The sequence below is a fragment of the Neofelis nebulosa genome, chromosome 1 (assembly GCF_028018385.1).
Source record: "Neofelis nebulosa isolate mNeoNeb1 chromosome 1, mNeoNeb1.pri, whole genome shotgun sequence".
Classification (NCBI taxonomy): domain Eukaryota; kingdom Metazoa; phylum Chordata; class Mammalia; order Carnivora; family Felidae; genus Neofelis; species Neofelis nebulosa.
In genome coordinates, this window is record NC_080782.1 from 30,358,554 (window position 1) to 30,373,243 (window position 14,690).

The 14,690-nt window shown below is 36.7% G+C and overlaps 1 protein-coding gene across 1 annotated transcript in view; it reads left to right on the forward strand.

The window, feature by feature from the left end:
• WDR70 (WD repeat domain 70) overlaps positions 1 to 14,690 on the forward strand; it is a 299,325-nt gene that overhangs the window by 22,226 nt on the left and 262,409 nt on the right. The gene's annotated exons all lie outside the window — the stretch shown is intronic.

A 14,690-nucleotide genomic window follows, 5' to 3' on the forward strand; every position in this document is an offset into this window, starting at 1 on the left:
CAACTTTTGCAAATCTGTCAGTGACTTCACAAAATGGGCATTCTTTGCGTATTCTTGTTCAGTACCCAGTATACAAAATTTGTCAATCTATATTTATTCAGTTGATCAAAGAAAACTTTGAATTTTGAAAAATTTTTTTCTCATGAAATGACAGATATATGTATATATACACATGTGCACACATACACGTGTGTCTGTGCACATGTATGTGAAATGAAAAAAAGAGGCACATAAGGATAAATTTGGCAGTTTCATTAAAAATTGTGTTTTATAATAGATTTCTGAAACTGCAGTGTTGACCATATCTCTTTTTATCTTGATATCAATTCTAGTGGCTTTTAAAAAATACCTGGTTTCACTAAAATGTCTTTTGTAGAAAAAATACCATTTTCTAATACATTTGATAAAAACTTCTAAAGATTTCTTCCATAAAAATCAGAAAATGGCTAGGTTATGGTAAATATTATCATCAGATTATCTGCTTTAGAATGTTTTTGGTGAAAACAATTCAGGTGTTCAAGCATTGCTCTTTTGGGTTCTTCTGCCAACCTAGTCTCCCATCTTTTATTTTTCCTCAAAGAATAACAGAATGGAAGATACTCAAGTATTATTTCTTTGTCTTAATGTATCACTTTGTTTTGAATCTGCTGTTTAAATGCAGTAATGTGTAGTACAACAAGGATTGGAGATATGAAACTACCCTTAAAGTGAGCTTGAATGATTCTGAACCACTCAAAACGTTATCTATAAACATAAGTATATGAGTATGTATGTGTATGTATGTGGTACAGACTGTGTAACTGGGAGTTCTCTATATCAACTGCATGTATAGTATAATGCTTATTGAAATAATAAAAATTCGCTAATTTGAGACTTATATATTATCAAAACTCAGCACTGATCATAGTAAAAAGCAACAAAAAACACATTTCTGAACTGACTTTTTAGAACTGCCAGCAAATGGTGATAATGGAAAACAGACTCATCTTCAGTTGATTTTAATATTGTTTTAAGGTTCTTTACAGGCAATGCACCCCCTTATTGTCTGCACCACTTCCACTGCAATGCTCTTGATATGCCTTTGAAGACAACTCGATCGTTGCAGTAAAAGACAGGAAAGGAGAAAAATGAAGTAGAGGAAAATCTTGGTAAATAGAGATCAGAAAATAAGGTGGTAGGCATGAATGCAAGTATATCAGCATTCACAGTAGATGTAAGTGGACTCAACTTGCCACTTAAATTTCTCAGATTAGATTTAAAAAATTTAGATATATTCTGTTTATGAGTGATAGACCTAAAATGTACTGGCATAGAAAGGTTGAAAGAAAGGAATAGGGGCGCCTGGGTGGTTCAGTTGGATAATAATGTGTCCAACTCTTGATCTCAGCTCAGGTCTTGATCTCAGGGTTGTGAGTTCAAGCCCTGTGTTGGGCTCCATGTCTCTCTGCTCCATGACTATAGCAGGAAAATACTAACCAAAAGATAACTGATTAGTCTTTTTTTTTTAAATTTTTTTTTTTCAACGTTTTTTATTTATTTTTGGGACAGAGAGAGACAGAGCATGAACGGGGGAGGGGCAGAGAGAGAGAGGGAGACACAGAATCGGAAACAGGCTCCAGGCTCCGAGCCATCAGCCCAGAGCCTGATGCGGGGCTCGAACTCACGGACCGCGAGATCGTGGCCTGGCTGAAGTCGGACGCTTAACCGACTGCGCCACCCAGGCGCCCCTGATTAGTCTTATGAAACTAATGTAACACAAAATAATCTTTATGTCATAATTAGTCAAAGTAGCAAAATGAGTGTCATTACTTAATGCTAAAAGGAAAAGTTTATTCTCTAGGAAAATTTGGCCTTTCTTAATCTCCATGAATTTAACACAATATATTCAAAGCAAAAATTGACAGCATTATAAGGAGGAATAGACAAATCTACAGTCATAATGGGAGATTCAGAAATTGTTAAGACAGTTAGTAAGAGTATAGTACCGGACAATATAAATGTATACATATATATATATATACATTTATATATATACATCTCTCCCTCCTCTCTCTCTCTCTCTATATATATATATATATATATATGTATATATATATATATATATATATATATACATATATATATATATATATGTATATATATATATATATATAGAACCCTTATCTAACATTTTCTTTTCAAACACACAAAGATAAATCAGAAGCAATAAGAAGGTCACATCTAGGTCACAATATGCTATGGACATGAGAAAGATATGCTTAATTATTTTGGGTAGTTCACAGAGTAGGTAATAATTAGGTTGATCATGAAATGTGAGAATAGTGTGTAGTGAATGTTTGTGTGCCCTCAGGATTCATATGTTGAAGCCCTAACCCCCAGTGTGGCATTCGGAGGTGAGACTCTTTGGAAGTAATTAAGGTTAAATTATAGGTCATATGGGTAGACCCTGATGTTATAGGATTAGTGTGCTTATGAGAAGAGAGACACTGGGGCACCTGGGTGGCCCAGTCAGTTGAGTGTCCGACTCTTGGTTTTGGCTCAGGTCATGATCTCAGGGTCATGGGACTGAGCCCCATGTCAGGCTCTGTGCCAAGCATGGAGCCTGCTTGAAATATTCATTCTCTCTCTCTCTCTCTCTCTCTCTCCCTCCCTCTCCCTCCCCGCTCCCCTCTCTCTCCCCCCCACCTTTCCCACCCCTCCCCTCCCCCTCTGCCTCTATCCTCCACTCATGCTCTCTCTATAAAATTTTTTTTTTTATAAAATAAGAGGAAAAAAGAGAAGAGAGACACCAGAGAACCAGGTCTGCATATAACAAAGCAAGAAGGTAGGCATCTAAAAGCCAGGAGGAAAGTCTCAACAGAAATTAAATTTGCTGACACCTTGGTCTTGGACTTTTAGCTTCCAGAATGATGAGAAAATAAACTTCTGATATTTAAGACATGTAGTTTGTGGTATTTTGTTATCGTAGCCTCAGCTGGTTAACACAGGTTTGCAAGGCTGACAAGAAGCTGGAGAACAGAGCATGGAAAAAAGAAGGGTGTTCTGAGTAAGAAAAAAATTGCTATAGTGAGGGCTCAAATGTATGCAAGTATATGATATGGTGGTGAAATGTCATATGAATAGCACCTGGCTGAGTTTTCTCATAAGGGGGAGGTGGAAAGATAAGGCTGCTGAGAACAAACATAGAGATCAGTACGGAGAAGAGCACCTTTCTGGAAGATGTGGAATTTGAATGAACCTTGTAGAGGGTTACATTTTGATGGACATGTGCACATAGGCCACATGTTGTCTGTGAAGAGTAAATGGCAGGAACACAGGCAATATATACAAGGTTAGATTCCAGATGATGCGAAAGTCAACTTGCCTAGAATGGAAAGTTGATAAAGAAGGCCAAACTTTTGACATGGAATTGATGTGTGAGTAAGCCTGAAGTGCAGCTGGGCAAAGAAGTAAAAGCATGCCAAGGTGTGGGACTCAGAAGCTTGTCTGTAAGCTTTAGCCTTTCATGGCTGTAATTAAAGTGTATCAGGGGACTGAATAACAGTTTTCTGTTTGTTTTTGTTTGTTTTTTAGTTTTCTGGTTTTTTATAAGATTATACACGTCACGTCTCTTGAAAGAAAATTATTAAGTCTTTTTATGGTGTACCTTTTTTTTTTTCTTTGCAAATATAGTAAAAGAAAATGCTGATAATATGCAGGTCAAAGCAAGGCTGTGGATAAGTGTACCAATAACAGCCTTAATTTTAAAGTGTGCACTAATTGATAATGCAAAGTTTATTGGCATTGTTAACTGATTAAACTTTTGGAAGGGAGATAAGACAAGAGTGGGAGATTCCTTGTTTCTTTTCCAAGAAGAAAAATGTCTTTTGGGTGTCTATCATAACTAACATTTCCAAGGCTAGGGCAGAGATGGCGGGTAAAGCAGGCAGCTTGGAAATTTGCAAATGTGAATGTGGCTTTGCAGTGGCCTTCCTAGATTTGGATAAATTATATTGGCCTTGAATTGAGTCCTTCAGTTTTCAGACTGTGGTTTAATAGTAGTAGAAGGGGGCAACCTTAGGCTGTTTTTTAGGTTCTGAGTGAGAACATGACTCTTTGACTACAACTTATGTTGTATTTGATATGTGGGATTTTGGCAGCCTCTAGAGTCAGGGATCATAGGCAAAGCAAAATCTGCTGATTACTGTCTTGAATGTGAATGTTGTAGGATCTAGCCAGACAAATTAGCATGATTTATTTTACATTATTTGCATAGCAATGTTTGGCGTATGTTTCAACATTGAGTTCAAATGTTTCAGGCCTTTGAAGAAATCTTGTTTTTATGGTTGTTTGGAATTCAGCCCTAGTAATTCTTTGTTGATTTAGAAACTGAATTTAGTTCCTTTAGGAAATCAGTTTGGAGTAATGCTAAGCAAAATTATAGGAGATTGTTTTATTTATTTATTTATTTTTATTTATTTGAGAGAGAGAGCAGGGGACAGGGGCAGAGAGAGAGAGAGAGAGAGAGAGGGAGGGAGGGAGAGAGAGAGAGAGAGAGAGAGAGAGAGAGAGAGAGAGAGAGAAAGAGAGAGAGAGAAAGAGAAAGAATGAATCCTGAGCAGCCTCCAAGCTCAGTGTGGAACCTGATGCTGGGCTTGATGCCATGACCCTGGGATCATGACCTGAGCCAAATCAAGAGTCAGATGCTCAACCAACTGAGCCACCCAGGAGATTGTTTTTTTTATCAAAATGCTAGTTATATTTTAATGGTTTGGGACATATCAGAATTTTCCCTCCTCTCCTTGACTTCCTCTCCTTTTTTTGCCCATACTTGGTTTCATCATCACCAATCTTTTGTGCCTTTTGTTTCCTTTTGTGTTTTCAACCTTTTCCTTTCTACTAGCTGTTGGCTCTAAGCTTGCAAGCATACTAAAATCTTTCTTTAATTCAGTTTTCCCTACAAGCTACTGTCTAATTTCCTCTTTCTCACCAAATGTTTCAAAAGTAGTATCTGTATTATTGCTACTTTTGTTTTGTTACCACATTTTCTCTGGAAATCTTTTCTGTTAAGACACTGTCCTCACAGACAAAGTCAATATCTAAATCCAAAGGCCCTTTCTTCATTCTCATTCTGTACCTCTGCAATATTGGACAGTGTTGATGTCTTCTTTCTTGAAACTCTTTCTTTGCTATTTCTTTATACTATTGGTTTGCTGCCTCTCTCTTTGTTTTATTCAACAGATATTTATTGAGCACTTTTTATGAGTCAGGTACTTTCCAGGTGTTGGGGATATAACAGTGAATAAAGCCAAAAAATCCCTGTTCCAATGGTGCTTGCATTTCTAGAAAGTTTCTTTCAAAACTTTCATTATTTCCTCACATGTCCCCAATAATAAGCATTCCCTGAGGACCTGTCCTTGCTTGTCTTACCATTTCATGTTTGACCTGGGTGAAGTTTTTTTTTTTTTAATAAAGTTTATTTTGAGAAAGACAGAGGCAGTGCATGTGGGGGAGGGGCAGAGAGAAGGGGAAAGATGATCCCAAGGAGGTTCTGTGCTGCCAGCACAGAGCCCGATGTGGGGCTTGAAACTAAGAAGCTGAAAGATCATGACCTGAGCCGAAACCAAGAGTCAGACACTTAACCAGCCAGCCACCCAGGTGCCCCTGGGTGAAGTTTCTTACATCTTACATTTTCTTACCTCATGACTACTATTCACTCAGAGCAGCTGGAAGCATTGCATCATCTCATTTAAACTTCAGATCCAGCTTGCTTTCTTTCCCTCCCTCCCTCTTTCTTTCTTTCTTTCTTTCTTTCTTTCTTTCTTTCTTTCTTTCTTTCTTTCTTTCTTTCTTTCTTTCTTTTAATGTTTATTTTTGAGAGAGAGAGAGAGAGTGAGAGCCAGTGGGCAAGAGGGAAAGAGAGAGAGAGAGAAACAGAGGATCCGAAGTGGGTTCTGAGCTGGCAGCAGAGAACCCAACACGAGGCTCGAACTCATGAATTGCAAGATCATGATTTGAGTCGAAGTTGGACGCTTAACTCACTGAGCCGACCAGGGGCTCCTCATTTCCAGCTTTCTAATGACTCATGAAACATGTCCATGTTTAAGCTCCAACAGTGTTCTAAAATCATCTTCTGCGATCAAACTCAGGCTTTCATTTTCTCCCATTTAAACTTTTGCTGAAGCCACTTGTCTCTTTGCCTTTAGGATCTTCTGTTCAATCCTTTTCCTTGCTGCTTCAAGATTAAACTATTTGTAACACGAGTCACGTTGCAAATAATAGTACTCACTCCCTAAATGAGGGAAAATAAACCACTACAGCAGGCAGGACTCCATCTGGGGATTCCTGAATACAATTTGATTATTTTGTTGCTCAGAAACTTGCAAAGCACTGTGGCTTTTTAGAGAGACATTCTACTTAATAGGAAAGCAGCCAAGTTCACATACTTGACTGGCTAAATATTTCAGCAAGTATTATTGAAAGTAATGGAAAAAAAATTTTTTTTTTTTTAACGTTTATTTATTTTTGAGACAGAGAGAAACAGAGCATGAACGGGAGAGGGCCAGAGAGAGAGAGACACAGAATCTGAAACAGGCTCCAGGCTCTGAGCTGTCAGCACAGAGCCCGACGCGGGGCTTGAACTCACTGACCGCGAGATCATGACCTGAGCCGAAGTCGGCCGCTTAACCGACTGAGCCACCCAGGCGCCCCTGGAAAAATATTTTTAACATAACCTTTTTTTTTTTTTTAACCCAGTGGTTCTTACTCTGAATGTAAGAATCATCTTTGGTACAATTAAAAATTAAGTATGCTTAGGCTTTGTAATCTGGAGATGGATTCAGTAGGACTGGGGTGGGTCCTGTCTCAACATCTGCAATCTGTGTTGTAACAAAAAGCCGCACAGGTAAGCCTCTTCCCAGTCCACCTGTGGCAGCACCACTTCCCAACCTGCTGTCACTGCTTGCTTAAATAGGTTAACTATGTTAGGGGCCGTCTGTAAGTTGTGATCTGTATCATGTGTCATGGATATTTAAGGACATGGGATATTGCTTACAAAATAATGTTTCTCAAAAAGAAGGATATGGAATTGCTGCCTTGTTTGTCTGTGACAGTGAAGCCACTTTGAAGTTTTCATATAAGACTTGTAAGAATATTCTTGCTCTCAAATAACCAAGAAGTAATATTTATTTTGATTATTATTTTGTGAAAAATATTTCTTCTGTAATATGTGGTGGTTGATGTCTTTAGAAGTGTTACTGTTAGCTGCTTTTGAGAATGACATGAGAGCGATGGTAAGTGCCTGGCCTTTTGTATCATATCCATTTTTATATCTTTTTGTGACTGTCTTGAATTATACTTATTAAATCATAACCATCATAGTCTTTGAAGGACTGTGAACAGGTAAATAGGCTAGGAACTGGCCAGTAGCTCTAATAGCTGTTTTTATTATTGAAACTCAAATTACTAAGTATTGAGAGCCTTAAAAATGTTATTTCCTTTAATCTCAGTAATACTATTTCTGGGATTCTATCCTGAGGAAATTTGGAAAAAGCTTCATGCCCAAAGATGTTTATCACAGTACTATTTATAATAGTGATTTTTCAGAATGTGTTCCACGGAACATTATCTGAGAGTGATAGGTGGTGATATTGGTTCTCTCATCTGTTTTCATTTGAGAGAACTCATGAGAGCATGTCCGTATCATTGGTGGTAACAGGAAACTGACTTCCTTTTTTTTTTTTTTTAATTTTTTTTTTTTTCAACGTTTTTTATTCATTTTTTGGGACAGAGAGAGACAGAGCATGAACGGGGGAGGGGCAGAGAGAGAGGGAGACACAGAATCGGAAACAGGCTCCAGGCTCCGAGCCATCAGCCCAGAGCCTGACGCGGGGCTCGAACTCACGGACCGCGAGATCGTGACCTGGCTGAAGTCGGACGCTCAACCGACTGCGCCACCCAGGCGCCCCTGACTTCCTTAAGTGTACTTCATATATTTCTGATAAGCCGACTTTCCAGAAAGTGAAATTTGTTCTGGCTTTTAAAGGCAAAATATAAGTAAATTTTATAATTTATCGAAAAAAGTGTTAGGTTTATGTTGTGTTGGGCTTGCTCAGAGCTTTCTCTAGTCAGAAAGATTCCATGTCTAAAAATGTTTGAAAATGATATATATGAAATATTAGAATTAGAAATAATGTGAATACATGTCTAATAACAGGAGGAATGACAAGTAAATTGTTGTGTAGTCATAAAATATTATGCAGCCATTAAATGTGTTTAGTAAGAGTTTTCAGCAGCACCGTGAAAAGATGTAAAACTGTCTAGACAGTATGATTTCAAAAATTTAAATTATACATATGTATGGAACAAAGTATTTCCATTGCTTGTTTCTGGATTGTTGGACCTGAGGATATTGGTTTTTTTTTTTTTTCTCTGCTGCATAGTTTTGTATTCTTTTCTAGTTTCCATATTGATCATAAGTTGTATCTGTGATTGAAAACAAATAATGGAGTGGCGCCTAGGTGGCTAGTCAGTTAAGCATCAGACTTCAGCTCAGGTCATGATCTCACAGTTGGTGGGTTCTAACCCTGCTTCAGGTTCTGTGCTGACAGCTCAGAGCCTGGAGCCTGCTTCAGATACTGTGTCTTCCTTTCTCTCTGCCCCTCCTCTGCTCACTGTCTGTCTGTGTCTCTCCCAAAAATAAACATTAAAAAAAAAAAAAAGAAACAAATAATGGGGTTACATCAGTTAACATTCTTTCATTGTAAGCCGGTTAAGATCTTAATTTAAAAAGTAGAACAGATAGAGGGAAAAAAACTCCAAACAGAATATTGAACATGAATATAAAATAAATCTTAAGTATTATGAGTAAATTTGTATCTTAACTTGTTCCAAAAAGGACTTAATGAAGTGAAATGCTATAAGAAAGCATAAGTTAGGAAGAATGAAGGAAAATAGAAAAGCAAGGAACATAGGGACCCCTGGGTGGCTCAGTTGGTTAAGCATCTGACTCTTGATTTTGGCTCAGCCGATGATGATCTCACGGTTTGTGACATTGAGCCCTGTGTTGGGCTCTGTACAGACAGCATGGAGCCTACTTGGGATTCTCTCTCTCTTTCTGTCTCTTTGTTCCTTTGTCCCCCACTGTCTCTCTCTTTCTCTCAAGATAAATAAATATTAAAAAAACCACAACAAGTAACATAAATAAAGTTACATAAAGCATAGGAGGCAGAGTTTTAAACATTTGCTGATGGATAGGTCACAAAACCTAGTCACCATCATTGATTCCTCTTTCCTTCCTACCCCACGTCCAATTCATTACCAAGTCTTATTAGCTCTATCTCCAGCCAGATCTCTCCTTTTCTGTCCATCTCCATTACTACCACCTTAATGAATCCAGCATCACTCCAACAGCAATAGCTACATAAGTTGTCTCCCAGCTTCTGCTGTTAACTGGAGTACTATAATAGTAATCCAGACAATAAAAAGAAACAAAATATAGATACAGGGAGGCAGTATAGAATAGTGATTAAGCGAGTGGATTTTGGAGCCTCATGGAGCTTTTACTTTCAAGCTGTGTGACTTTGGGCAAGTTACTTAACCTCTCTTGGTCTTTTCTTCTCTGTAAAATAGGGCTAATAAAATACTTAACTGGAATTGTGTAGATGATTTAATGAGTGAATAAATGTATTTGGAACCCTTAGAATGGTGCCTATTGTTTATCATGATGGTCACCTATTTTAATATATAGCAGAGAGTGAATTAAAAAATTTTAACGTGGTTTCTTTAAAATTTTTTTTTTAAAAAAATATTTATTTTTGAGAGAGAGAGACAGAGCATGAACAGGGGAGGAGCAGAGAGATAGGGAGACATAGAATCAGAAGCAGGCTCCAGGCTCTGAGCTGTCAGTACAGAGCTCGACGCAGGGCTCGAACCCACAAACTGAGATCATGACCTGAGCCAAAGTTGGGTGCTTAACTGACTGAGCCACCCAGGCGCCCCTTAAAGTGATTTCTAATAAAAACGTCTAAAAATGATGGGGCACCTTGGTGGCTCAGTCAGTTGGGCGTCTGAATTTGACTCAGGTCATGATCTCACAGTTTGTGAGTTCGAGCCCCGCGTTGGGCTCTGTGCTGACAGCTCAGAGCCTGGAGCCTGCTTTGGATTCTGTGTCTCCCTCTCTCTCTGACCCTCCCCTGCTCATGCTCTGTCTCTCTCTGTCTCAAAAATAAATAAACGTTAAGAAAGATTTAGAAACGTCTAAAAATGAAACTAAAAGGAACCTTTTGTACCTTATTTAAAAATTTTTTTAATGTTTTTAAATGTTTTTTAATGTTTACATACATGTGTAAATATATGTATGTATATGTATATATATATTTGTGTAAAGTTTAGTTTATAAATTAGGCACAGTAAGAGATTAACAGCAACTAATGATAAAGTAGAACAATTATAACAATATACTGTAATAAGAGTTATGTGAAGTGGTCTCTTCCAAAATACTCACTGTCTTGTGATGATGTGAAATGATAAAATGCCTATGTGATGAAGTGAAGTGAAGTGAATGACGTAGGCATTATGCTGCAATGTGTTAGGCTGCATTAGACCTGACCATATGCTGCTGGACCATGGTTGACTGCGGGTAGCTGAAACAGGAAAGTGAAACCATGGTTAAGGGAGGAATTCTGTATTATGTAATTTGGGTGATGCTGACAAAGTGGAAAATACAATGGCTTAAACAAGATAGACTTTTTTTCTGTCTCACATAAATGCAATCAACAGTTAAACGGACCAGAACTAGTTCGCAGGTACAGGGTACCATAGATTTAGGTTACTTCTTTCCTTTTGTTCTGCCATCCTCAATATGTGGACTTCAAGATATATGCTCAAGCTATAGCCATGGTTTTTTAAATTTTTTGTCATCAGGAAGGCAGAAGGGATAAAGAAGGGTACTGATTTTGAACTTAATCTTTCACATGAGAAATATAATAATTTCCTTTAGGAAGCCAGGATTGTAGCTAAAATTCAGTGCTTCCATTACAAAGGATGGATAATGTGGAGAGGGGGGAGCCAATTAATAACTCTGTAGTGAGCATAAATTTATATTCAGTGTTTGGTGCTTTCAATTAGAGTAATGGCAAATTATTTACTTTAAAAAAACTTTTTTAGTTATCGTGAATAGTCCTTTAATATTGTATGACATAGACTCTACTTGATTTTATTTTGTTCATTGTAAATGTATTAGCTTAAACATTTTAGCTCCCTTTCTCCAAAGGAACAGAAGACATAAAATTTATGGATTTAAATAAAATTTAAAATGGATTAAATTTAAAATTTAAATTATGGATTTGGATAAAATTTATGGATTAAAATTTTTAATTTTAAATTTAATGCAATCTTTAAACTCCTAGGATTTGGTTACTATATTAGCATGCACAAATTTCATTTGAATTCTTTTGTGTCTGTTATATCTTGCTGTTTAGTTACTGTACTGTTCTTTCTTCAAAAATGAGTTGCAGTCTTTTTGGTTCATTTTGTCAAAGAAAGATTCCATTAACACTAGCCTTGGCCAAGATTTAGTCAAGTTCAACTATGTATTTGTCAAGTTCATTTATACAGAGAAGCATTGAAATATTCACAAGGGAAATGGAGGTATAGAAATGGACTTTTAAAAGACTTTACAGAAGGATTCCTTAAAAAAATTTTTTTTTAATTTGGGTGCCTAGGTGGCTCAGTCGGTTGAGCATCTAACTTCAGCTCAGGTCATAATCTCACAGTTCATGAGTTCAAGCCCCACAGTGAGCTCACTGCTATCAATGCAGAGCCTGCCTTGGATCCTCTGTCTCCCTCTCTCTCTGCCCCTCCCCCACTTGTGCTCTGTCAAAAATAAATAAAACATTAAAGAAAATTTAAGATAAAAATAAAATATTAAAAATTTTAAAATTTTATTTATTTTTATATTTTTTTAATTATTTTTTTTACAGAAGGATTCCTTAACAGAGAAAGTACATTTTATTTTGTAATTTATTTCATTACTTTTAATTTTTAATTTTTATTTTTTTAACCTTAGGTATGAGTTTATTTTCAGATGCCAATTTTTTTTATTATGGTAAAACACACATAAAATTTACCATCTTACCTACTTAAAATTTTTTTTTTTTAACATTTATTTATTTTTGAGACAGAGAGAGACAAAGCATGAACGGGGGAGGGTCAGAGAAAGGGAGACACAGAATCTGAAACAGGCTCCAGGCTCTGAGCTGTCAGCACAGAACCCGACGCGGGGCTCAAACTCACGGACTGCGAAATCATGACCAGAGCCGAAGTCGGCCGCTTAACTGACTGAGCCACCCAGGCGCCCCCATCTTACTTACTTTAAAGTGTATAGTCTAGTAGTGTGAACTATATCCACATTGTTTTGCAACAGATTGCTAGAACTTTTTCATCTGGCAAAACTGAAACTCTAAACCCATTAAATAACAACTCCCCTTTCTCCCCTAGCAGGTACCATTTTGGAGAAAGTGTATTTTACATGCTTCAATTTAGGGAAATGTGTCTCTGTAGTGAAGCAAGTTATACCTATAAACAAAATAAGCATTTTTTTCAATTGTGTTTATGATATTATTTCTTAAGAGGAGTTTTACCTTTTTCCCGTTCTCTTTTATTATTTTCTGCAACTGACATATAATTCAGTTCCCATTTAGCACTAGTTGTATCAGTAACTCAGGATATATTTTTTCAAGGACGTATCTAATTTTTCATCACTATAGACAAATATATGTAAGATCTTATTTATAAATGTGTCATACTCCACCAATTCCTGTTTGCCCATTAATTCTCTCTAACAAAGTTTTGAGTTGATACTGATCAAAACCGTAATGCTTCCTTTCCATTCCTCTAGTTTCTGCTTGTTAAAATTCTGTTTAGCCTTTAGGGGCCATTTCACATGTGATTTCCTCCAAGCAGCCTCTCCAGATTCCAATTGCATGTTTCCCTTCACAGGCTTGGTTTCTGCTTCTGTAGCAAACACAAAGTATTTTCCTTGTTAAATCATTATTTATATGCTTGTCTTAACTCCTCTGCCTCCACTTTGCAATCATGTTTAATGATCTCAAGTACAGGGACTTGTATATAAATGGTTCATAATTCTTTAAAACTCTCCAAAGCTCCAGTGTAATGTCCTTTATCTAGTGCATACAAAGTAAACATTTGTCAAGTGAAATTGAGTGTATTTTGTTTTTATAATTGAACAGTTCATTTTATGACATTTGAGAGTGTTCTCTCTTTGTGACATAGCAGTCGTTCGTTTTTACATGGAAAATGGAATTAGGGGTTAGAGGAGTGAACAGAGGTAATGTGAGTATAGAAATATATATAGACACCTATTTCTGGAAGAATCATTATATTTGCCTTGTCCTAGTTTACAGTTGACTTATTTTTTAATTATTTTATCTAAGTTTACAATTTAGTCACATAATAGTTTAATAATATAGAAGCTGTTCCCTGAGTCAAATGATATTTATTTAATTGTACAGAGTCTAACTCCTTATGAACCTGTCTGTCAAATGAGGCAAAAAAAGTTACAGCTTTCTCTTCTTAAAACAGTCTCACAAAACCAAAAGGAAATGTGATTGTTTTTATTCAGGTGTAATTTATATATAATAAGGTACACAGAGCTTAAGGGTTTAGTTTGGTAAGTTTTGATAATTGTATATTCATATTCTGTGTTTAGGCACCATTCAAACACCCAAATAGTTCTTTGTGCCCCCTTCTAGTCAACAAAAGTTTTAAAGATTGAGTTCTTTTTAAAGTTTATTTATTCATTTTAAGAGGGAGAGAGAGTGTGCAAGTGGGGCAGAGAGAGAGAGGGAGAGAGGGAATCGCAAACAAGCTCTGCCTGGTCAGGTCAGTGCAGAGCGCAATGTGGGCTCGAACCTATGGACTATGAGATCATGATCTGAGCTTAAGTTAGATGCTTAACCAGCTGAGGCACCCAGGCATCCCAAACAATGAGTTTTTGATTAGCAGTATAATTGGAAGGAAAATTATGAGAGAACATAATCAGGAGGTACGTTAAAAACTATATCACCTAGCTGTGATTCATTTTGTTGTTTTTTTATATTCAGTTTATATCAGTGGCCTGTTAGTAGTTGGTCTCGTGTCACTGCTGAGGCCACTGGATCAGGAATGTTAATGTTGTATATCATAATTCTTCTGATGACAAACTTGCTTTTTTATTCTTACTTTATTCCATTTTACTTCTCTACGATGATAATGGGATTGCTCTTTCAAGTAGAATGCATATGAAAATTGTATGCAAACCATTACTCAGCTTTGTCAGACTATACCAGCTGTCAACTAATTAGAACTATTTAATATTTGAAGATTTATTATTAGTAGTATCTTTCTTTGAATTTAATAAATGAACAAAAATTCAAGTAGGTGGGGTCAGAGAAAAAAGGTAAAAAACATTTTTTATTATTTTATTTTTTTAGACTTTTTATTTTAAGTAGGCTCCATGCCCAACATGGGGCTTGAACTCATGACCCCGAGATCAAGAGTTGCATGCTCCACCGAGCCAGCCAGGCGCCCCAATTTTTAAACCATATCTATTACTTGTGCCTGATTTTGATTTTTTAATTAAATGTGAAGCAAGCTGTAACTTATAATTAAGTGGAGGCTTTGGGATTATTGAGGATTTTTATTATCCTTGC